The sequence below is a fragment of the Rattus rattus genome, chromosome 2 (assembly GCF_011064425.1).
Source record: "Rattus rattus isolate New Zealand chromosome 2, Rrattus_CSIRO_v1, whole genome shotgun sequence".
In the NCBI taxonomy this organism is placed as follows: domain Eukaryota; kingdom Metazoa; phylum Chordata; class Mammalia; order Rodentia; family Muridae; genus Rattus; species Rattus rattus.
In genome coordinates this window covers 21018920-21045002 of record NC_046155.1, presented here as the reverse complement: position 1 = coordinate 21045002, position 26083 = coordinate 21018920, and the positions used below count along the sequence as shown (strand labels likewise).

General features: G+C 37.3%; 1 protein-coding gene across 1 annotated transcript in view; it reads left to right on the top strand.

Annotated features, from left to right (window-relative positions):
- Tmc1 (transmembrane channel like 1) overlaps window positions 1-26083 on the top strand; it is a 162922-nt gene that overhangs the window by 1159 nt on the left and 135680 nt on the right. Inside the window, exon 2 of the mRNA XM_032891708.1 lies at window positions 11576-11683. The gene's annotated coding sequence lies outside the window, so the exon portion shown is untranslated. The remainder of the gene's footprint in view (window positions 1-11575; window positions 11684-26083) is intronic.

The following is a 26083-nucleotide window of genomic DNA, read 5'->3' as shown; positions in this document are numbered from 1 at the left end:
CACTTGGCAGGGAAGTGCTCTCTGGCTGAGTTACTTCCACAGTGATAGAGGCTCTTGCTTTCTATTAATTCTATCATATTTAATTACTAATTTTTCTACACAATATGTTATCATTTGATAGTTATTAAGAAAAATATATATTATAAAATATAATATATAATTTATATATAATATATAATATAATTTATAATATATTTTATATTTATAAAATATATAGAAATATATTTTATAAAATATATAAAATTTACAGAAAAATGTTTTAGAATACTCTGGTAAAAAGATATAGTCCTACTACAGAAAGATCAGCATAAGCATTTGGTTATCTTCCAGATTGGTTTCCTATGGTAACCATGTCTGCTTTACATTTAAGAAAATATAATATTTTTTTATATAGTATCAGCATTATTTTGGGTCCCATGAATATATAGCATATGTAGTTATTACTTGTCAATTAAAAGTGGAATGAATAAATGAGATAGGTGCAAATTAATTTAATAAGCAAATGAAAGTAGTTCCATAAACTTCAGTGAAGTTCATTGGAAAGAATGATAGCTTTGCCTCTTTTGGTTGATGGGCTGTCAGTGTGTCATGACAATTATGTTTGTAATTGAGGGCTTGTAACACGCCAGGATCTAGCCCAATTACTTATTGCATTTCTGCCACTTCCAATAAGCTACAAAAGAATATAGTATATCAGTTGTAAGTGCGTGGCTCAGTATGTGGAAATGCACTTGTGCCTTTGGGTAGTCACTGGAGAGATGGCGGGAGGCAATTCTGACTGTATGGGTTCTGCTCATGTTTCTATTCCATGGGGAATTAACAACATAAAGGAATTTTTGGTTCTCTCTCCATTGGAGGGTGCATCACTCTAACATGCCCCATCCTGTACTTATTATTCATCCAAGTACCAGGGCGGCAGGGGTCCTCAAACTCTGGAGGTCTGCTATCTGCTTGATAATTTCAACAAGTGATTTGTTGGACAGGATTTCAGTTGGAATCTTGAAAAGGACACAATTAAGGAAGTTTAAAGATGAACTTTAACACAGAAAAGTAGAAATTTGGAAACACCTGATCCATGTAAATCCTAGTTCTTTGTGAGGTTTAATACAGAAAGATGAGAAAGGGAAGTTGCCATGAATGGCTTCCAAGTCAACTGTAAGTAGCATTAAATTCCAATAAACAAAACCAAACACAGCAAAAAACGGGATATGTAGTGAGAACGTGACCTGTTGTCTGCAAGGCATTTGTTAAGGACCAGTGGAGAGAGGAGCTGTAGAGTGAGGTGGGTGTTGGAAATAAGATTTTAGTATTACCAGGGATTGTGGTGTTATTATAATTATCTTCCTTACTTTAATTTTTTTTAAAGCACTATGGATTGTGCCTAGAGCCTTGGACATACTAGACAGGCACTATGCCATTGAGCCACTCACCAGGCCTCATGTGGCTGCTGAGAGCAGCATATAAAATGACAAGAGAATGTGACAAACAGAAAAATAGAACCTTGGACAACTGCAGCACTGAGTGATAGGTAGGGAGAGAGACAGTGGGCGACTTATTGGGGGAGCTGGAAATATGGATGAAAGTTGAGAAGAGATAATGTAGAAAGGAAAGCTCAGTAGCTGGGAGCTACAGGAAGACAGGCGATCAGTGAAAAACATGAGGATACATCAGGGAAATCTGCACCATTGAAACAGGCTAGGTATATCTCATCTGTATCCATATATAAGGATATATATCCTTTATTTTTATTTTTTACTTTTTATTTTAGTTTTTGTGAAAAGAGTGTCAATTCTGGATTGTCACATAAAATGTGACAACTCTTTCTCTTAACATTTCAAATAGAGTAATAGAAGGCTAATTAGAGAAGGTGTCTAGAAAATTCCCACCAGTATGTCAATGAATCCTAAAACTAAAAGAGAGAATTAAATGGTGTCTGCAAATGAGACCATGAGACCATGCTCATGCAAAATGTTTGTAAATTACAAAGTGATATGCCTATCAGGTTCTAGTCATCACTATGATGCTATAGTGTTGGTTAGCACAAGAATGGTTTTTTAACCATGCAAGGATAGGTCTCTTTTCTGTTTGAACAAATTAGTCAAAACTCTGAATTTCTGGTGCTCAGATGATGTTCTTTTGTATCTAAGGCAAATAGACTACAGTTTCTACAAGAGATGTTGCTGTTATATGTGTGTGCATATTTGGTTTTATAAATTCTCATAGAAACACACCCTAGTAATTAATTAATTTGACCATCTACTACTTCATGTGACCATCTATTAACTCATTTGTTCTTGTTATATGGTTTAAGTAGTTTGAGTGAGAATGTCCACCATAGGTTTATAAGCTTGGTCCTCAGCTGTTGGAACTGGGAAAGGTTAAGAGAGTGGCCTTGTTGAAGGAGGTATGTCACTAGATGTTGTCTTTGAGGTTTCAAAAGGTTCCAATATTCTGTGTTAGCTTGCTCAATCTCTCTCTCCCTCTCTCTCCCCACCCACTCCTCTCTTTCCCACTCACTTTCACTCTTACCTTTGCTTGTGGATCAGGTGTAAGCTCTTAGCTACTGTTCCAGGGCCATGCCTACCTGCCTGCCTATTGCCACGATTCCTGCCATGATGGTCATAAACTCCCTGAAACTTTAAGCCCCGCAATAATAGAAAACTAACTAAGTCAGTGCTCCAGGAAGAATGTGCTGTGACAAAATCATAAGGAATTCACACATTCAAGTGTCAACAAGTATTGGGATGAAGCCATTCAGAAACATGTTATAGACTAAAAGAGTCTTTGAAAATTAGCAACATGAAGGTAACCTGTGTTCTCAAGGTTCATCCTCTGAGTGGAGAGCATTTCTTGAATTTGGTTGTTAAAGGATAGTGTCCCATTAACTGATAAAATGCTGTTTCATATTTACATTTCTTTTCTTCTACTTTATGTAGGAACTTTATGCCCAACAAATTGCATGTGCTTAAGAGGCACAGACAGAGGGTTGGGGATTTAGCTCAGTGGTAGAGAGCTTGCCTAGCAAGCTCAAGGCTCTGGGTTCAGTCCCCAGCTCTGAAAAAAAAAAAAAGAAAGAAAGAAAGAAAAAAAAAGAAACACAGACAGAAAGTCTTGATACATTTTTATGCCTTGTAATCACAACCATAGATGAAGCTCCTCACTGGTCCAAGGTACTTTGCCTTTTTCAGCCCAAACCTACAAACAGCCACAACTTCCCTATATACTCTCTACCGCTACAACCAAACAATTATTAGCTACTTTTCTCGCTATTGGTTAATTTGTGTTTTCCACAATTTTACATAAAGTGTTTACTGAAACACTGCTCTTGTATCTGCAATCTAAAGAAAATTTAAATCACTTTTATTAGTTTTAAGTGCATGTAATTAAATAGCAAAATCAAATGAGTAGATCAGCACCTATTCTGCAAAAGCACAATTAATGAGTGAACTGGACCAGGTTCTAGCTTTTATCTGTTGTGTAATGCTTGAGAGACCTCTGTATTGTCATATACATTAGTTGTTTGCTGCTTGTATTGCTAAGCACAACCTGCCTTGTATTTTACACATGGTTTATCCATTCAGCTTTTGATGAATATTAGAGTTATTTTCTATCTGGGGATGAATAAAGCTCTCTGAATGTTGGAGTGGGACTCTAGGTGAATCTGTAGATCTGTAGATCGTGGCTGTGCTTTGGTCAGTTCTTAGGTCACTGTAGAATTGCTTTCCAAGGTGGTTGTGTCATTTGTTTTATACTTCTGCCAGTAGTGTGGGAGGTCTTGTTGACCCACATGCTCACCAAAAGTTGGTATTGTGAATGGATCTAATTTAAGTCTTTTGAGAACGTGTGTGGTGAAGCCACATTGTGGCTTTAATTTGCATTTTACTAATGGCTAATATGTTTAATATGCTCATTGCTTTTCTTCTTTTGCCCGCATCCGTTCTTTGTCTTTTGTTTTCTTATCTTCATTTAGATTAAGTACTTCTTTTATTACATTGTATATCCACAGTTGGTATTTATAATGGCCTGACATGTTCCTTTCTAGTACTACCCATATGTATATCTATATATGTGCATATGTGTGTACAATACTCTGTATGTCACCTTTTATATCTTGTTATTATTTTTTACTTACATTTCCATCTATTATAAATTGTATAACCTATCAACTTTGCTTTAAATGTCAGTTACACACACACATATACTTGTATGTAAAATACTTTTTTAATCTAGTGCTAGACTAAACCTTATCAAGTGCTCTACTCCTGAGCTGCAGTTCTAACTCTACACATTCAATTGGGTTTTTTTTAATACTTAAAAAATTTTTTTCTATTTATCTATATTTATTGTTTCTAGTGTTTTTTTCTTTCAATTTCAGCTTCAAATCCATCTGGTGTTATTTTCTTTCTTTTAAAGGGTTTTTATTATTTTGTGTATGGTTGTGTGTATACATGACATACACACATGCCCAGCACACATGTGGAGTTTTGAGGACAGCTTTGTATACTCAACTCTCTCCTTCAACCCTTATGTGGGTTTCCATTATCAAATTCAAGCCACTGTGTTTGCACTTTTGGGTAGCAAGAATCTTTGTCAGCTGAGCTATCTCACCATCCCCCTGGTATTGTTTTCTTTCTGTTGAAATATATTCCAATGATGTTTTGGATGGTAGAATCTGTTGGCAGTCATTTTCTCAACCCTTGAATCCTTGAAGGTCTTATATTGCCTACATTTTGGAAGTTCAAGGGATGTGGAACTCTGGCTGTTAGTTACTCATGGCTCCTTGGTACTTTAAAGATTTTTTTTTAAGTTTCTAAAGAGAAGAGATGCCTTGGCATTCCGTGTCATTGTTTTTGGATTTATTCATCGAGCTTTTTTAGAGTTTCTATGTAATTGTTGTCGAATTTAATACGATTACTCAGGATTTCTCAACGTTTTCTTCTGAGATAAAAATTACACAGCTCCATCTTGGAATTGCTGGAATGCTTCTGAGAGTTGTTTTGTGTTTTGTTCCAGTAAGTTTGGCTAATTTGGTTTGGAACTTTGAACAGAAGGATGAATTCCTTCCTCCCTCATGTAAACAATCTCACCTGTTCCTAAATGTTGTGAGATCCAGGAACTGTTTTGCCTAGTCCTCTTCATTGCATCTTTTTCTGGACCCACATTTATACACATTTGCAATGCTCAACCAAGTTGGAAAGTTAGAAAATTGTTCTTTAGGCAAAAGATAGGGCAGTGTGTGGCTCATCCCATTTACCTCCATCCTTTCAGAGGAAATCCTTCTTGATTTGGGGCTGCCTATTGAGCAAACTATGAAAGAGATGCCATGTATGTTTTTTCTGGTTTCTTGCTTGCCTAAGAAAGGAAGAGCATTTTAGTTGTTTGTGTGGAACCGGAAGTGAATTTCCAACATTGCTTTTATAACGTTGCTTAATTATGTGAAGATTCTTTTTAACTATTATAAATTTTAAAGTATATAAGGAAGCAAGTAAGAAACTCTCTAAACCATTTTTTATAGTGTGTAAACTTCTTACAATCTACATTTTACCAAGGATGATGGTTTCTAATAACTGAGGTCCTTCTGTAAATTTTACATCTATCTATGTGATACAATACAATGGGGGTGGGAGAGAATGATATTCTGCTTATGTCTGATATCTTCTTTGGACTTGGAGAGACTCAGAAGAGGGTCATGAAGTCTGTAACTCATATTAAGTGACAAAGCAACAGCATAACCTAAAACAAAGTTATTCTAGATAGTGAAAAAAAGACCACCATGATGAAACTGAATTCCTTAAACATTTTCCCTCATAACATAATTCCACAATGTAACAGTTGCTTCTATTTGAAAAAGAGTTCATTAACTCAAACATTTCACTTTAGATGTGATCATTCACCCATTTCTTTTTTTCTGGTGTGGGACAGTGAAATGTCACTTTCCATCAAGGCAAAGAGTTATAGTATGATGGCTAAATTAAGCCACTATCTGCTTCTGTTTGAACAAGTGTATAAATTTCATTTTAATTCACCTAAAATAATGTCTAAAGTCTATTGATTATCACATATCACAATAAATAAAGTTTCTCATTAAGTTTAAGAAACTCACAACCTATTTGGGTAGATAAGGCAAACACAGGCTAAGTTGAAAATAACATGTTATCACAATGGGAAAAAATGCATTTTGGAAGCGACAGGAGGTGTGGAGTGATTGCATAGATGATGTATCTGCCTATTACAATTTCTCCTGTTCAAACTTCTATTTTCTCTGCTTCTCTGATAAAAAGTCTCAGAAGTGTAATGAATGTTCTTCAGTCTGTCTAGGTCATCTCTTGGCTGCAGAGCTGAAATAGCATCTGGGAACTGGATCTATTCTGATTGTATTAAGTGATTACAGTTCTCCTTGCTCCTGTTTGGTTCATGCATCTCAGACCTAGACTTGCTTGGGTAGTGAAACTGATAGTAGAATCATAAGTAACCAAGTTATACCTCAAGCCGCTGTGTTAGTGAAGTGCAGGTTGGTTAAGAGCAAAATAGTCTAAGTAGCCTAGCCTAGACTTCAGGAGGATGACAGGAAATAATTCATGAACAAAAAAGTAAGAATAAAGGTGAACCTTGGGATTAGTTAGAGCCAGAAAATCCCATGGCAAAGCCAGAGTAAGAGAGAGAGCTCTGACTTTTGCTACTCTGCTTCCTTTGTCCTGGTTACATAAGAGTTCTCTTTTGTAGTATACGTGGCAGGAAGGTCTGATGCTGAGTTTGTCCATAGCTTTTAGTTTCTCAGTCATATGACTAAGTACACATGTGCATGTTTATGTCAAGGTTCTTGTCACAGAAAATGTTGGGATAGAGTGGAAGAATCCTATAAATATAGGAAGCTGAATAATGAAATGATGACTGTTTGCCACTGTTAACTATTCCACACCTCTCAGTCAGTCCGTCTTACTCATCTGTAAAGTAGAGATGAAGCCCAATTTACAGTGCCCAATCTGATAATATAACATGAAGTCCATAGAGCCTAGAATCTTCCCCAACTCTTCTTTCTTTCTGTGTAACTTTTCATTCTTTGCCTTAGAAAGCTTTCTGTTAAATTTGTTCGCTAAAGAGTACTTACAGCTGCAAATATGTTCTGATAAAACTGAATTGCTATTAATACCTTACTGTCCTGTCATTTTTCAAGGCAAGAGTTTATGATTTCTTCCTGAGCCAAGACCATGTGGGGAAATTAGTTGTGACGACGGTTCTCTCTTGAGAATTGCTTGTTTAGGTAAGGGTTGTGCATCTACAGGACGCTGCCTACAGGGTTAACTTTGGGATAATACAGACTGTTGTCAAAGATGCCTAGAAGAACCCATAATGTAGGGGTTCCCTATAGGCAGAAAGAGACAGTTGCAAAGGATGAGGGGTGCTCCAACAGGATGTGAGCCTGGACTGGATATTTTAATGCCTGAAAACGAATCCAAGTTATCAAAGTGAAGTGGTTTGTCCCACTGAAAAGGGCCAGAGAGCTACCGGACACATCTGAGAGAAACATATTCACAATTGGAAAAGGGACTTAAGATGGATTGTTTATATTTTCAAGTATCATTACGTATCAAAATGAATGGTAAGTGCAGTTGTCGGGGCCACACTAAGGTTTGGTAAAACAACTGTTTCTTCCTCTTGAAGGAAGTAGTTAAACCATCACATCAAAGAATTTCTTAAGGAGAGCTCATCCACTAGCCCGCCTACTCTCTTCGGCCTTTGTTCTAATCTTAGCTAAGATTTCCATTTGGCCTTAATTACTGATTGCTGAGCCTTGCCAGTCAATTGCATTCTAACCTTGAGGATGCTTGCAGGATACCATGAGTCATTTTCTTCTCCCAGTGCTTGTGGTCTGTTAGCTTATCCTGCACATCTTCCTTTTCTCCTTGAAGCAGTGGGTGGTCCCTAGGCTGCGTATATTGAGCAGGTCTCTCTGTACCTTGATGCTACTGTTCTCTTCTACTTATTAAAAACTGGGCTGCAACCGTACCCTTAATTTGTGGGAACATCATGGCCTTTTCTAAGTAATAAACAACTCAGCATCCTTGCCAGCAGTCCTAGCTGTTTTGTTTTTCTACTTCACAGCCAGCATTGTGTACGAGCAACTTGTGAATAGCTTGAGGCTTCACATATGGTGATTTTTGTGAATCTCTACCTCATATGTATGTCCTTCTCCTTAATTTGTATTATATTTGGATCTTGTATTATATTGTCCGGTTCTTAGACATCTAGTATTTGAGAAATAAGGTCAAACAGAATAACTACTTATTTCCCAATTCTCTTTTGCTCTTTACTCAATTAAAAAAACAAAACAAAACAACTTTTCTTCTCTACTTCTGCTCTTCCCCAAAGACACAATTTTTAAGAGAGTTCCTACGTGTCTGAGTGTACATATAAGCTTCTGAATACAGAAACAAGATGTGTTGACAATATTAGCCTCCCACTGAATCCTTGGAGGAATACATCTATTTTACTTCTTAATATTTTCAGAGTTGCATAAACAGACACTTTTCTTGGAAAAGTATTTCTTGGGCCATGGTGGGAAAGTTAGGCAGTCCTGTTCAAAAATATGAAGCCCGTAAGATCTGTCTCTTGTGGCTTTCCTATATTACAATATTGCTGTTGTCCAGAACCCAGTGCCCATTGTCTCTCATGTTAGCTAGCCTGATTTCATCCATGTATCTATAAGAAAATATTGGCACATTATCTGTCCTCTAGAAAATAGAAATTTCTGTTGCCTGCTGTTGTATTTTCAGCCATGGCTCACATGTGTCACACTGATCCCTCTAGCATCAATGCATGGTGCCACACCCATCATCGTGAGATGATGTCAATGCCCTCACTGATGCGGTACCAAGAATTGGGCGTAAGCCTGCGGAATTAAAAAGCACACATAGTCAGGTCATTCGTGTTAGGAGAGAATGCCAAATCTGTACCTTTATTTACAGAATATATAGACCAAGTACATGTCCCAAATTTACTGGGGAGAAATCAAGTCCCAGGAACAAAGATTGAGGACAAAAGACAGGAACGAATGGGCCATCGCCCAGGTGTACATCTGGGTGTGTCACTACTGGGCCAGGGCATTCCTTTGTTAGGAAATGCAGGGTACCCAGGAGGGTCTGACAAGATGAGATGCTTGGCATTGTAGTTAATTGCTATCTAGACTCTCTTAACCATAATGTCACAGTTTGAACTTGAGTCTTTCTTTTAGCTCACATTTGGTTTGTGTCATGGACTCTTCATATGCTTCATAAATGAAGCAAGTCTCTTGAGGCTGCTTTGATGTTATAAATTACAAAATCTAGGGTCACTCCATTTATTATTGATCTGCATTGTCATTCAGTAAACAGTCATCAAGTCTTAGTTGTTCTTGTGACAGTAGAAATATGTCATGTAGACTGTAAGCCATACCCCTGAATTCTCTGATTTTTGGTATAATTGGTGACCTCAGAGCATATCTTGAAATTTCAAGAGAAGTCCTGATGACAAATATTCATGGGTAAGATTACTGCTGCAGAATTTTAAAAATGTATTTGTTTATGCAAGAAAACACATTTTTTTATTTTTTGAGATTATAATAAAATTGTATCATTTCTCCTTTTCATTTCTTCTCTCCAAACCCTTCTATATCCCTCTCCTTTCTCTCTTTCAAATTAAACACACATGTACACATACACACACACATGTACAAATACACTTTAGACATGAATCTTACTAAATGAATATATTTTTCTTATACAATATAGCATAAAAAATAAAACCTTTAACTGCTATTAAATATTGCAATATAAACGCTGAGACTTACTTCATGTGGCCATATGAAGAACCATGTCCACTCTAGTTCCTAGTCCTTGTCCTTAGCTTCTGCATGGAGGGGTGTTAGAAATGCAAGTTGACCTCTGGTTCTGTTTCCTGTAGTAAGCAACATGTTATCAAAGGCAGGACTTTAAGGAAATGGGTCTTTCAGATGTCGGGACTCTTGAGGTAGATTGTAATAGTGCAGAGAGATGTGTCGGTGGGGATGTCACTGCCTGGGTTTCAGCTTTTCATTTACTGGTTTGAGAAAGGTTAGGAGGTAGCACTGGCAGAAGAAAATCAATCATAGTAAGCTCATAAGAGTGGCGAGCAGTAGCTCAGCCTCTTATGAGGAGACCTGAACATCCCAGCTTATACTCTGGCATAGTAAGGCTGCCTTACTTTAAAGACTTCAAATAGTAATAGCAGCTCATTCCATGTATATATATTCTTTTTATTGCCACTAAATTTGTATTGGTGTGTGCTAGATATAGGCAAGGGCACTGTGCCTTTGTGCTCTGGGAGAAAACATCCCACTCATGAGCAAATAGCCTTTGTTTTGTAGCAACATCATGATGGCTTTCTGGTAATCTTTGGTTGCTCTGTCTGTGAGGAGAGGAGACCTGGGTTATGGAAACGTGGAAGCTGACAGGCTTCAGAATGCTGCAATGAGGTGGCAACAGACACAAAAGAAAAGACTTGCAATCACTACATTAATAAGAAAAGCAAGAGTGATACAGGGTCTGGTCTAACTAACCCCTGGAAGTTGCATACGCTAGCCCGGTTTACCTATATTTCCAACATGACTTCCTCCTTGAGACTTTGCTGTGTTCTAGGACGTCTAGGATCTGGTTTCCAATTCTGCAGTTAAACACAGCCTCCTTCCTTGGCTTACTTAGGTCCCTTTGGCTGGTCTCAGTGTTTAATTGCTGTGAAGAGACACTGATCATGATAAATCTTTTTAAAAGAAAGCATGTAATTGGGTCTTGTTTACATTTTGAGAGGTGTGGTCCATTATCAGTATGCTGGGAAGCAGCAAATAGTGCTGGAGAAGGAGCTGAGTTCTGTATCTAAATCTCCAGGGAACAGGAAGAGGGTGCTGGACCTGGCTTAAGCTTCTGAAAACCCCCAAAGCCCATCCCCCAGTGACGCACTTCCTCCAACAAAGCTACACCTATTCCAGCAAGACCATACCTCCTACAGAGCCACTCCCTGATTATCAAACATTCAAATCTATGAGCCTATGGGGGACAGTTTTATTCAAACCATCACACTTGGATAAGCCTTTTCTCACTCTACAACTGTCAAATAAGCCATTCATCCATTGCCATTCATTCCTTTGGTCTTGAGAATTTATAGTTTGATTCCTTCCTCCTTACAATATACTGGATATTGAAGTATGGCAAAAAAAAAGTACAATCCATCATATTTCTTGACTTCTTTGTCTGCTTAAACCTGAGAAAGTAATACAGTCATGACTGGGCTTTCTCCATAGAGACCATCTGCTCCTAAATTTTGTAATTTTAAGGTTTCTTAGTAGTAAAAGAGTTAGGTAACAGCACTTATGCAAACTTCCTCTTACCATAATGGGGCAGTCCTTCCTCTCAGTCAGGTCTTTAGACAGATTTGAGAAGTATTGATTTTCAGGTTGATCAGCTGACTTGCTTATTGGAAGCGTGTTGCTTATTGGAAGGTGGAGTCCTGCCTTCTAAACTCTTTAAATCTAGATCCTCAGTTTCTGTCTCTCTCTTTGCTATAGGTGTGTCTGGCCATTTCTGATGTAAGGTCGCCTATTTTCTTCTTAGCTTCTGTCCTGGACATTAATTATCAAGGTGCAAAATTACATTTCTCCTCAACTCTTTTATGTGTAGTTATCTTCCCCCTCCACACTCCCTCCACCTCCCTCCTCAGTGGCTGTGACATTGTGACATTCTGAAATGAAAGTATTTGCTTTATAATTATTGTTTTTTGTTAGATTAATGTAGATTGGAGTGCCCTTCTCTCCATCAGGCACTGGCACATTTAATATTTGCATACTACAAAATTCTTAGGAGATTATGATTTGGGAATATTAATGAAGTGGAAACAGACACTCAAATAAAAAAGGTACCACATCTTATATAAAAGTTGAACTCTTTATTTGATTCTAAGAACAAAATATTGCTCTTTCACCTGAAGCACATGACTACTCTTGAAGCTAAATATATCCTAGTAAGTGAACTAAGGCATTGATTATATACATGAGCATGTACTTCCATTTTCTTTGTAAAATGAAGATTGTAAGGGAGGGCACAGTAAAAGTCCTGAGCTAAACCACTCTAAGGGTAGAAAGAAAAGTTTGAGGAAGAAACTGCAAGGCTATATCTCTCAGGAGGCAGAAGCAAAATAGCAGAAAAGCAAGAAGGTACATATATATAATATATATATATATCTCCATATGACAGCAGGGTGAGGTTCTTTGAGCTGATACAGGCTGTTTGGATTGACCAGGAATTAGATGCCTTTGCCCAAAATAGTTGACCTTTGTGAAAGAATTAAGGGAGGCTTCTGGTACATAAACTCCACCCAAAGAAATATGCTTTCCTGGTGAACACAAAAACCTCCCTCTTATGGGATTCCCCAGGAATGTTAAATTTACCCACTAATAATCCTTCTGTTTCCCTGGCTAGAGTCCTTCTGTTTAGGACATTGTGGTGGTAGCTGGAAGTAACAGAGATCATGACACAATTTGGTATAAGAATAAAATGGTCTAACAGAGTAATTTGGCAGTCAATAGGGAGAAGAATTAATTGACTAAAACCTTCTATCACATCTCTAAGTTTCTGGAATATTTCATAAAGCCTAGTTTTAAGCCGTATTACAAGGTAGAACATTTTAGTCTCTTTAAACAAAACAAAACAAAACAGCTTTGTCTATGTAGACCTGCTAAGCTCATGGAATGAGTTTGGTAGTGTTTCCTTTTTATTTAGTGCAATAGATTGAGGAATAATGGTATTAACTCTTCTTTAAAGGTCTGGTAGAAATTGATGTTGAATCTTTTCAGTTCTTGGCTTTTCCTGTCAGGAGACTATATAGCATTGCTTCAAATGTTTGCTCATTGTTGACTTTCTGAAGTTTAGGTCCTGTTGGTTTGTTTTCTAGACATAGACTGCTATGTCTAGAAACTCGTCTGTCATTTTCTTCTAGGTTGTCCAGTGTTTTTCAAATATGTTTGTCAACTACTTCCTAGTGACCCTGTGGATGTCATTGGTACCTATTGTTATGCTTCCTTTTTAAATTTCTAATTTATTAACTAGGCTCTTCTCTCTCTTTTTGTATAGAATTTGTCAATCTCCCTTATGGTTTTATAGAGCCATCTCCTTGTTTAATTTATTCTATGTTTCATTCTCTTAATCTCATTAACTTTTGCCCTCATCTTTATTATTTTTTTATTTTCCATGTTATTACCTTTGAATTCATGTTACTTTTGTTTCACTAATACCTTGAAGTACATCGAGGAATTATTTGAATTTTCTGCTTTTGAAAAATTAATTAATTAAAAAATATTCTCATTGTGTATATTCATTGTACATGATACTGAGTCACATATGGATATTTTCATGGTTGCTTTTTCTTGCTATTGATTTCTAGTTATACTATGATCTGAAAAAACTTTAAATTATTTTGATTCTTTTGAATTTGTTAAGACTTTTAAAAAAGATTTATTTATTTTATGTATATAAGTACACCATAGCTGTTTTCAGATACCACAGAAGAGGATATCAGATCCCATTATAGATGGTGGTGGCCCACTCTGTGGTTTCTAGGACTTGAACTCAGGACCTCTGGAAAAGCAGCCAGTGCTCTTAACTGCTGAGCCCTCCCTCTGGCTCAAGACTTTCTTTATGACCTAAAACATTATTTACTTGGAAGAAGGTTCCATGGGTTGCTGAGAAGAATTAGATGCAATACTACTATAATATGTCTGCTTTCCTCTGGGCATGACACAAGTGTCCCACCACTATCTGGGAGTGCAGAGTACCCAGGACCTGTAGTCATGACAACAAAATAATCAAAACAATACTTAGATGGTTATGTCTATGATAACATTCACTGAGCCATTAACACTCCATAGCAGGTGGACACAAGACACTCATTCAATATTCCAGGTATTATGTACTCTATATCACACTGCAGCTGCAAGTGATCCTAGGAGATACTCCGGGAAGTATTGCAAGATACTTAGGAGACAGGCAGAAAGGAAGATTAACTGAAGGCATGTCCCCATAATTCAGACTTGATTCTCTAAAGTCGCCACCTACGATTAGCTAACTCTTTGCAGTGATGCAGCTGTGTTGAGGTCACCTATGTAACTCTTCACCCATGCAACTTAAGCAAGTCCAATAAACTCATTGGTGAAATACTTCTTTTGGTATGTTGTCAGTGCCTTATATGAGGATAAAGGAACTTTGTTATTTCTATTTGGGAAAGTTCAATGCAGCATATATTCTATATAGATACCTATGGCAAAGTTTAAATCTGGAATGTATTTAATCTTAGTGTGGTTATAAATATTAAAGAGTCTGGCTATTGAAGTGGAAGGAACCCAAAGGCAGTTGCCAGGAGAGAGAAAAGGCATAGCAAGAACTTATATATCTAGAGGTAAGAAAGGCATTGGATTGTCTATGTTAATAAAATAAAAATGTGAAAGCCACCCGTAGGATAACATAGACTAGTCATTGTTGTGGGGGGCCGTTCAAGAAACAAAATCTCTACTACATTCACCTGCACATGAACGCAAGCATAATTGACATCTGAATGTAGCATGTCCTTGACCTTGTCCTCCAGCCCTAATACTCTCCTTTTTCCATAGTTTGTTCATTATGCTTTTCTACTATTTTTATTTGATTTACTGAGTACTTCGTTTATAATGTCTCTATTTTTTATTTTCAAAAAATCATAATTTCCTTGCCTAATTTCTCATCCATATTGCTGTCTTTCTTTTGTTTTAAGTTTTTATTTATTATCGAGCACATATGTTTGAGAGAGAGAAAAATGAGGGAGGAGGGAGAGGGAGAGAAGAGAGAGGGATGGAAAGTGCATTTCTTGGCCTATGGGTCCTGGGGATCAGTCCTAAGCTGACAGGCTTGAGCAGTGAGTGAGTATTCTCACCTGGTGAGTCATCCCCTTGGTCTGTTGATGACTCATTTGTGCTGATGACTTGTGTCTGTGTTGCTGGTTTTCTCATCCATGTTTCTGACTTTTCCTTAACTATGCTGCAGAATTAAGTTTTGCATTTCATTCATCAACTTGTTCCTGTTTGACTTTCCTACTAAGCCATGGTCAGTGAGTGTGCCTAGAAAAAGAACAACCAATGCATTAGTGGAATTTCCCACCAGCAGTCACATGGTTATGCAAAGTCACAATGCTACCAGGAAATATAACTACATATCAGGTAAAAAAGCAGAAAAAAATTATATGAATATAAAAAATTACACACCTAACAAATAAAACTCATAATACCTATCAGTTATTCAATGATACCAATCCAATACAACTTTGTATGAGCGAAATGTTAATACTGCTATTGAAAGTCTTAAGGTACATCGACCTGATAGAAAAATAAGTATAATTGCCCATAAGTGACAGATGAAAATCTTGATAAGAAAATAGCTGTATACATTTATGTTGATTGTCCAGGAGTCCATGGGAAAAATGAAGGGTAATAGAAGAAAGTAAAAATATATAATAAAATTTCTATAATATAAATGACACTATAAGATATGAAACATGTTGACAGATAAGAGATCAATTCACATGATACAAGGCAGATATTTACAATATATGTAAAAGGAAAGTCAAAGTCTAGTTAAAAGTTAGAAACAATCAAGTCTGATGAAAAAGAAAAATCTATTTGATTCCTATACAAAACCCTCTTTCAAAGAATAAAAGAAGTTAAAGATATAAGATGTAGAACATATATTTACTTATATGCAAAAAGCCAGAATGGTCAAATTAGTATTAAATTAATTAGACTTCCAAGCAAAGAATATTACTAGGAATGAAATATGCCATTTTGTAATAAAGGTAAATTTAACAAGGGAAAACTAAAAAGAAATTACCAAATATTATAACTTAAGTATTTATATAACTACAGGTAAAAATAAATAAATCTCCAGCACTTTGGAGAGAATTGGATATTTGTGAATTTGAGGTCAGCTTGGTCTAATGAGTTGCAAAGCAGCCAGGGCTATATAATAGAACACTCTCCCCAAAACACAGTTTTTTATGTATGTATATGCATATATACAAATACAGTTATATTTTTATTCACATTTTCTATGTAATTGATAGACAAATAAGTAAAAATATTAGTAAAAACATATAAGACATTTATAACATTATTAGCAGCTTGATGTAATTAAAATTGATATAATAGTCCCATTATGATTAAGAGACACATCATACATCCTCTTTAAGTGCACACAGAACATTTAATAATAAATGTTCTTGTTTAAATTTAAGAGGATCCAAATCATGCAAAGTATTTTTCTTAAAGAATTAAATTCGCAATCAATACCAAAAATACCTTTTAACAATCACCAATAATTTTGAAACTAAAATTTACACTCCTGAATGGCTCATGAGTCAAATAAGAGATCAAAAATTATTTCCTGCCCTTCTTTCTTTTCCTCTTTGCTCCATTTTTGTTTGTTTGTTCGGTTGGTTTTAAAAAGAAGGTTTCTGACTCACAGCTGAGTGTAGTCCATCATAGCAGAGGAGTTTCAGCATGGACATGAGGTAGCTAGACCCATTGCATTTGCAGTTAAGTAGGGGAGACAAGATGGCTGGATCATGGTGGCATAGCCCTCTAATTCCAGCACTTGGGAGGCAGAGGCAGGCAGATCTCTGAGAGTTTGAGACCAGCCTGGCTTACAGAGTAAGTTGGATGAATGCTAATACTTAGTTCTCTTTCTCCTTGCTGTTCTGACTAAACACATTACTCTTATGACATTACTTATCATAGTCACTCAAGACATTTTGTATCTCATAGAGAAATTGAATTTATGATTAAATATCTCTTGAAGCCTATTTATTTCACTAGACTATTCTGCCAAATAATTGAGGGAGAATTCTTAATTATGTCAAAACTTTTCCAGGAGGTGGAGGAGGTAGAAATATTTCTCAGGTTTCTGAAAGGTGGCATTATTTGAATGTGAACATCAGACAAATGCACTTTTTAATTTTAATCTTTATTTGCTTATTTGTGTGGTGCAGGTAAATACATTCTTAAACAAACTTTCAAGGATTGAGTTTTATATCCTGTTGAGGCAGGGTCTTCTCTTTTATTATTTCAATTTAAAAATTATTTCTTTTACTTTTTGAGTTTATTATATAATGGCATCATTTCTACTTTCCCTTTCCTCCTTCCAATCCCTCCCATATACAAAATTAAGCACTGTGTGTACAAATAATAGAGATAGAACTTTAAAACATATCATTTATAATATCATAAATAAGTACAAAGTAATTAGGCACCAATTTGAAGTGAAAAAGTAGTACAAAATTTGAACATTGAGGACTATAAAATATTGCTAATACAAATTAAAGATGGCAGAAATAAACTCACCTAATTTGTGAGTAGAAGATCACTACAAAGATAACTGTGATTTGAGTTAATTAATACAATTTCATATACTATCCTAGGATGTCTCTCAAAATGCTTACATTAATTCACAATCCCGCCTTGAAATTTGTTTGAAAATTCAAAGGACCTCCAGGAGGCAAATGTAAACTTTGAAAAGAAAAATACATATTGGCCAGAGTAATCAAAACCTCATTAGACCTACATAATGACAAAGATAGATCACTTCTAGGACAGGGTAGTTAAGTTTCTTGAAGGGGGTGGTTACTCACTAACCTGCCCAGCAGTTGCTTCAAAGCAATGGCTCACAGATAAGCACTCTCAATCCCAGCATGCTCTGGAAGCCTTTGACTTGATGCAGTTCCTGGGCTTGCGCAAGAACTACTAGCCATACTCTCACTGTAAGACTGGTGTCTGTTTTCACAGGCTTTCTTCATGAAAGTGATGCATGGTAAAGTCGGAGGAGAGTTACCTCAGCTTCTCCTTGCTAGAAACCTGTCAATATTTGCGAGACAGGAAAAAGGGTCTGCAGACACTGGCAGCCTTCAGGGACTCAGAATAAAGAGAAGACTGATGGCCTTTGTCCATGAAATCTACATTAAATTTTATTCCAAATATTACCAGGCTGAGTTGATGAATAAAAAATAAGATAATTTCAAATCTAGTCTTGAGAACGCTGATGATAATTTTGCTTGATGGGAAACAGACAGCTTTATCAAACACCGTATGTTGCTTAGAATTAACACTCTGTAAATAGATGCTTAAGAAAAATATGAAAGTTGTACAAGAAAATGAGAATTCTAAACCTTACACGATATCTTTAAAAATCCTCCTCTCCTACATACACACACGAACACACGCAGGCACATAACATGTGTATGCACGCATACATTATAAGCACACATATATTCACAATGATATTTCATTCCTCGTGAGATAGGCTCACAGGGAAGCTTTGATTGCTTTTTTTTTTCATTTATGACATTTTTAATTAGAGGAGTGTATAAACTTCAGGGAGAAATAACTTGTAAGTCCAAGACTGCCTGTCTAATGGCAGACGAACATGCTAACAAAGGATATAAGCAAATCTCTCTTACAAGGAGTATTTGACTCTTCAAATTGGTAGTTTATAATAACAACATTAATAATTGTGCTAGAAGCTTTCAAAACTTCTAAGTATAATCTTAGTGCATAAATATTACAGAATTTATTTTCATAATTTATAAATAGCAAGATTATTTCCAAGATTATTTGCTCAGACAAATAAAACAATTACAAAACATGGCTTATATCTATTAATTTTAAAAAAGCTTTTAAAATAGTATGAATTTTTAGGGGGCTGGAATGACGGCAAGCATTTAAAAGTACTTGCTGCTCTTCCAAACGACCCAAGTTACCTCCCAGAACTCACATTGTGGTTCATATCCACCTATAATTTCAGTTATGAAGGCTCTGACAGCATTGTCTGGCCTCCCCAAGAAGCGAGTACACACATGATACACATTCATATGTATAAGAAAACATTAACACACGTAAAACCGAAATGAATAAATGTTTAAACATTATGTTGCTTTAGAAACACAGCATGTTTTTATCAATAGGCAAACTACTAAGATAGTAACAACCAACTTTTGAACTTCAAAATAGTCAATTCTTATATTTAAAAAATTAAGATATGGTATCTTCATCTCTAACTCGATCTTTTTTTTTTAAATTAACTTGAGTATTTCTTTTTTTTCTATTTATTTATTTATTTATTTATTTATTTATTTATTTATTTATTTATTTATTTTTATTAACTTGAGTATTTCTTATATACATTTCGAGTGCCATTCCCTTTCCCGGTTTCCAGGCAAACATCCCCCCCCCCCCTTTCCTTATGTGTGTTCCCTCCCAACCTCCCCCCATTGCCGCCCTCCCCCCAACAGTCTAGTTCACTGGGGGTTCAGTCTTAGCAGGACCAAGGGCTTCCCCTTCCACTGGTGCTCTTACTAGGATATTCATTGCTACCTATGAGGTCAGAGTCCAGGGTCAGTCCATGTATAGTCTTTAGGTAGTGGCTTAGTCCCTGGAAGCTCTGGTTGCTTGGCATTGTTGTACATATGGGGTCTCGAGCCCTTCAAGCTCTTCCAGTTCTTTTCTCTGATTCCTTCAACGGGGGTCCTTTTCTCAGTTCAGTGGTTTGCTGCTGGCATCCGCCTCTGTATTTGCGGTATTCTGGCTGTGTCTCTCAGGATCGTTCTACCTCCGGCTCCTATCGGTCTGCACTTCTTTGCTTCATCCATCTTGTCTAATTGGGTGGCTCTATATGTATGGGCCACATGTGGGGCAGGCTCTGAATGGGTGTTCCTTCAGTCTCTGTTTTAATCTTTGCCTCTCTCTTCCCTGCCAAGGGTATTCTTGTTCCCCTTTTAAAGAAGGAGTAAAGCCTTCACATTTTGATCATCCGTCTTGAGTTTCATTTGTTCTAGGCAACTAGGGTAATTCAAGCATTTGGGCTAATAGCCACTTATCAGTGAGTGCATACCATGTATGTCTTTCTGTGATTAAGGCTCACCAGGATGATATTTTCCAGTTCCAAATCCATTTGCCTAAATTTCAAAAAGTCGTTGTTTTGATAGCTGAGTAATATTCCATTGTGTAGATGTACCACATTTTCTGTATCCATTCCTCTGTTGAAGGGCATCTGGGTTCTTTCCAGCTTCTGGCTATTATAAATAAGGGCTGCTACAGAACATATAGTGGAGCACGGTCTTTTTTTTTATATAGTTAGCATCTTTTTGGGTATATGCCCAAAAAGAGGTATAGCTGGGTCGCCAGGTAGTTCAATGTCCAATTTTCTGAGGAACCTCCAGACTGATTTCCAGAATGGTTAAAATTACCAGTTGCAACCCACCAACAATGGAGGAGTGTTCTCTTCTCCACATCCTCAGCATTTGCTGTCACCTGAGTTTTGATCTTAGCCATTCTCACTGGTGTGAGGAAAATCTCAGGGTTGTTTTGATTTGCATTTCCTGATGACTAAAGATGTTGAACATTTCTTTTTTAGGTGTTTCTCAGCCATTCGGCATTCCTCAGCTGTGAATTCTTTGTTTAGCTCTGAACCCCATTTTTAATAGGGGTCATTTGTCTCCCTGCGGTCTAACTTTTTGAATTCTTTGTATATTTTGGATATAAGGCCTCTATCTGTTGTAGGATTGGTAAAGATCTTTTCCCAATCTGTTGGTTGCCGTTTTGTCCTAACCACAGTGTCCTTTGCCTTACAGAAGCTTTGCAGTTTTATGAGATCATTTGATTGCTTTTAAGCCAGAGGTGAAGTTCTATGGGGGATGTTTTTAAGCTCCAAATTAGTTTTTTGAGAGCACTTAACTTAGAAATTTGAGTAGCTCTGACACTAACCTCCTGCTTCTAGCTTTAACTCAAGCACCTGAAACATAACCAAGACCGTATGACTAAGCAGGGTCACAGAGTGATCTTATGTTCTGACATAAGGGTGAGGTTTTTCCCATTAGACAAAGTGATTTTATCTTGTGTAAAACAAAGGAAAGGGTAAGGAAGATAAAAAGGAGCTAGTATCTGTACTTTCTGTTTGTCTAGTTAGAACTCTGCTTTTTGTATACACATAAACACACACACACACACACACACACACGCGTCGTCCTTGTCATTGTCGTCGTCATCATCATCTTCATCATCGTCATCATCATCACCACCACCTTTCTGTTCTCTTTCTTATCTGTTCAAATGCTAAGTTTCAATCTCAGACCATCATCTTTCATTGCAGGATGTGATGGTTACAGTTATAGTCTCAGCCTTCTGGCATCTAATCAAAATAAAATTGATTACCATAAATGAAGGAAAAAATGTCTCAATCTTAACTCTGAATATATGAGGAAGGAGAAGGTCCAGACTTTCAGGGTTTGGCAGCCTGTCAAGCCCTTACTAAGTGTTCCCCATTTCACATCTCCTTTTCATCTGTTGATACACAGTCATGATAATTTGTCCTCTGGGTACCAGAACACTGCCAAAAATAGAAATTTGAAGCTGTATGAGGAAGAACGTAGAAGTCTCTTCTTCCATACTCCATTGACTATTGGATCTTTCTTTCTAATGAACTAATTCTGTTGTTGTACTGAAAGACCTAATGGTTCCTCACCCCCTGTTTATTGATCAAAGTCTGTACCACATTTCTTCCTCTAACTTCTAACGATGACAACAATTGGACCATAAGGCTGACTACCAGCTAGATGATGAAGTTTGAATATGGCGGCCTCTAACTTTACACATTGGTTGCTATCATTAGCAGGCTTGCATACCAGAGGAGCTATGAATGACAAGAGAGAGAATTTAGAGTAATATATTTTTCCTAGTCAGTAGCCCCTAACATTATCTCAGACCAAATATGATCACAATTTTTTTATTTATAGAATCCAAAGTATGAGCATGATACAAAATAGATGTATTTTCTTCTAGAATTTTAAATGAACTTTGCCCCAAACTTGGATAGGCTATTATGCGCTTTCTGTGCCAGGTATTATACTGTGGTGATCATATCCACCTATTATTGTGTTTAGTTTGCTCAGAACCCTTGATAAAGAAGTGATGCATTACAGAAACAGGCATGGCTACCTTCAGTAAAAGAGGGCACCCATGCTGCCCTGAACCTACATGGCCAGCAAAGCCTCCTTGCATTATCTCTGTGTCCTTGGCCTTTCAGAATTGTTTCTATGATGCATCTAATGCCACAGTATAACTGCAGCCTCATGAGGACAGAAAAGAAGCAGAGCCCCCTTCCCGAAGAGATCAAGCTCTTCAAGAGTTTTGACTTCCCTTCTTCCCCTTTAACTAACAAATTGTAAGGATGCCGTGGAGCCTCCAAACTGGACCTCTTTGTGAGTAGAAAGGAAAGTTTATTGAGAGAACAAACTACTATTAGCATCCAAGAAGAGCGAAGCCCAGCCGGGTAGGAAAGCAAGCAAATTTCATATGACAGGATGAGAGTCTGGTAGCAGGATGAGCTGAAGCAGGTTTTAGGAATCATTGGGAACTAGATGTCCTTGCCTGAGGTAGTTGACCATTGAGGCAGATAAAGAAGGTTTTCTTGGTACACAGAAACTTGCCGTGTGAGAACCCCAAGTTTAAGCTTCTGTTGACCTAGTAAGAATCCTAGTTATCTGGTCAGAGTACTTCTGTTTAGGACATTGTGCCCTGAGGACATTTAGAGTCCTGTTTTGAACCCAACACAGATAATCTTTTCTGTTCACACTTTCTCACATAGTGTGCTTTTCCCTATGGGCTTCCTTCAGTTCCTTTGCTTTCTGTTCTCACCCTCTGATCTGCACAAGAATCTGAAAACTGCACTTATTTCTCTCATCTGGTCTCTTTATTGTCTCTGGAGACCTTCTTTACCTTCATTGCTTGTAACAATCCTATGTAAAGGTTATTGTTCCTTCAGTTCCCTAAGGCAGGGAGAATTTAATCTCCAGGTTCTTCCTAGTAGAAGCAACTGTGTACCTAAGACCTTTGAACTGTGGTCCCTTTCTAAATTCTATGGTACAAATTCTATAGTTAACCAAGGACACAGGGATGAAAAAGAATCTTTACTTATCCACGGTCCTTAGTACTGCACAGGGTCATGGATTATTTTCTGTGCCCAGTATCTTCAAGAAACAGAGATTAGTTCATTGAAAAGAAATAAGTAGTAAAATTCATATTGATTATTCTTTTGCTTAGTTTTGTAAATGTTTGAAAAACCATAACAAAGTAAATAGCTTGAAACAAACACCCACCATCTCCACACCCCCTGCCCAGCCCCCATTGTGTGACCACTGTATACACCTACCTCATTCTTGCTAATTTGCCTGATTTGCTACTTCTCCTACTCTGATGGTCTTTTGTGGATGTTTTTCTAGTGGTATTTTTCAACCCATAACCTATATTTTTTGCATTTTGTAATTATGGATTTTTTTAATTAACTTGAGTATTTTTATATACATTTCGAAGTGTTATTCCCTTTCCTGGTTTCCGGCAAACATCTCCCCCCCCTTCCCTTCTTTATGGGTGCTCCCTTCCCATCCTCCCCCATTGCCGCCCCCCAACAATCTAGTTCACTGGGGGTTCAGTCTTAGCAGGACCCAGGGCTTCCCTTCCACTGGTGCTCTTACTAGGATATTCATTGCTACCTATGAGGTCAGAGTCCAGGGTCAGTCCCATGTATAGTCTTTTAGGTAGTGGCTTAGTCCCTGGAAGCTCTGGTTGCCTTGGCATTGTTGTAATGTTATATGGGGTCTCGAGCCCTTCAAGCTCTTCCAGTTCTTTCTCTGATTCCTTCCAACGGGGGTCCTATTCTCAGTTCAGTGGTTTGCTGCTGCATTCGCCTCTGTGTTTGCTGTATTCTGGCTGTGTCTCTCAGGAGCGATCTACATTATGGATGTATTTTTTTTTTTTACACCAACAAAAACTGTGCATTTGTATAAAATGCATTCTATACCAATGAAGATTGCAACTTCAACTTTGTATTAATTACAAACATTTCTATCAATATAAGATATAGCTTTAAAATTTTGTTTAAGAGTAAATTTGCTAACCTATCCCTATTTGTCTATTTCTCTAACTTCTATGTATTACTATGTATACTATGTATTACCTAAGAAGAAATGATAGAGAAGAGGAAAGTAAAGGTAGCAATCCCTGAGTTTAAATTCTCTAGTTCCCTCCTGTCCAAAGCTTCATTTGTATAGTATTCCCTTAAAAGAAAACATATCTACAGTTGTTAGAATAACCAAAACCATCCACCCAACATAAGGAACTGGGACGATGATCTTCCTTTGTCTGCTTCCAACTGAATTGGGATGAAGAATTCCCTTTTGGGGCCCAAGGGGAATTAGGAAAAGTTGGCTTTGTTAAAGTAGAGCTAGCCAGCATTTGCCTGCCAGTCATCTGTGCTGAGAAAGTTCATTGCTTAGCTGACATCTTGACTATGACACTCTGAAGGGCTGGATAGGCGAGCTGGCTATCCTGGAAAAGTTCTGGAAGCAAGCCTTTAAAAGAAGCAGTTTCAATGTAGTTGAGGGAGAATCAAACACGAAGCTGGACTGGAAGGTCCTGGAATCTCAGCATCCCAGAGTGTGGATCATATCAGGGCTGTCTTTCTCTTCTTTCATCCCGCAGCACACAAAACTTACAAGCATCATATAGTTCTATTTGTTGACTGTCTTAGTCTCCCTTTTCTTCTGTGTTGCCAAGAACTTCAGGAGGTCTCCCTTTGTCATGTCTGGATCTTTTTATCAGCTTGGAAGGACCCTTAGCTTTTCTTCTCCTGTGGGAAACAGGAGTAACACATTTCCCATTTTCCATTCTGACATCAGAATATCCTTAATATAAACAGGCTGGTCTAATTCAGTAGTCTTTCCCACAGACCAATGTCTTTCAGCAGCTGTGCTGTTCTGTTCATCAGCATTTAAAAAATTTAAGGTTAATAAAGCACTATGTAGCACTATCTTTGGGGGTTTTGTTGCCCCCTTTTGCCTGTTAAGCATATGGATGTATTTTTATTGAAGTGTTCACATATGTTCAGGTGCACATGTGTATGTGCATGAGCGTGGGTATGCACATGCGCTCGCCTGTATTTATGTCTCTGTGTGTGTGTGTAGAAGTCAGAGGACAGTCTCAAGTAACAATCCTTAAGAGCCATTTGTTCTTGATTTTATTATATTTTTATGACTGAAGCTCTTACTGGCCTGGAACTCACAGATTAGGCAAGGAGATCTGACCAGCTCCTGGATCCAGCTGTCTATGCCTCCTCAGGGATGGAATTGCAATTACCCACCGTCAAGTCTGAGTTTTTCTTTTTGTTGTTGTTGGTTGGTTGGTTGTTTTTTAATGTAGTTTCAGGGGTCAAACTCAGGTTTTAAAGCTTATTCACTGAGCGCTTTAGCACCTGAGTTACATCCTCAGCCCATATCTTACATTCAATATACCTGTCTGATTCCACCAAAGTAAACTCAGAGACAGATTTCTTTGCATTATCCAGCGTTCTTCAAAAAACTGAAATAATGAAATATTTATGCTATAGAGTAAATATAATTTTATTGCATTTAAATTACAGACTCTCTCTCTCTCTCTCTCTCTCTCTCTCTCTCTCTCTCTCTCTCTCTCTCTCTCTCTGTCTGTCTCTCTCGGAAGCTGAGAATTTCCTAGATTGCCAGCCCAAAAGCCTACAAACTAGAAGCTCCAGTGATATGAATCTCAATTAGAGTTTGAAGTCTGGCAGGAACCACTAACTTACAGAATTAGGTGGAGAAGCCAAGTCCACTCTGTTCAGCCTTAGCATTATTTAAGTTTTTAGTGGATTAGATGATGACCACCACACAGTGGGGATAGAACCTTCTCTACTTAGTGTAACAAGCCAAATGTTGATTGTGTCCAGAAACAACTCTTGTAAGATAAATCATTTAATCACACTGACTCTTGTGATTCAGAACATTAGAGAATTGTAACTCCAAGGGTAATATTCAAGTCAAATACTTAACAGTCACGACCAACATGATTCTGGAAATATATCTCACATAGACATTTCTTATTCAAGTAATGTTAACCATTGTTAGTAATACATGTACATGTTGGGAAAACCATTTAATACTA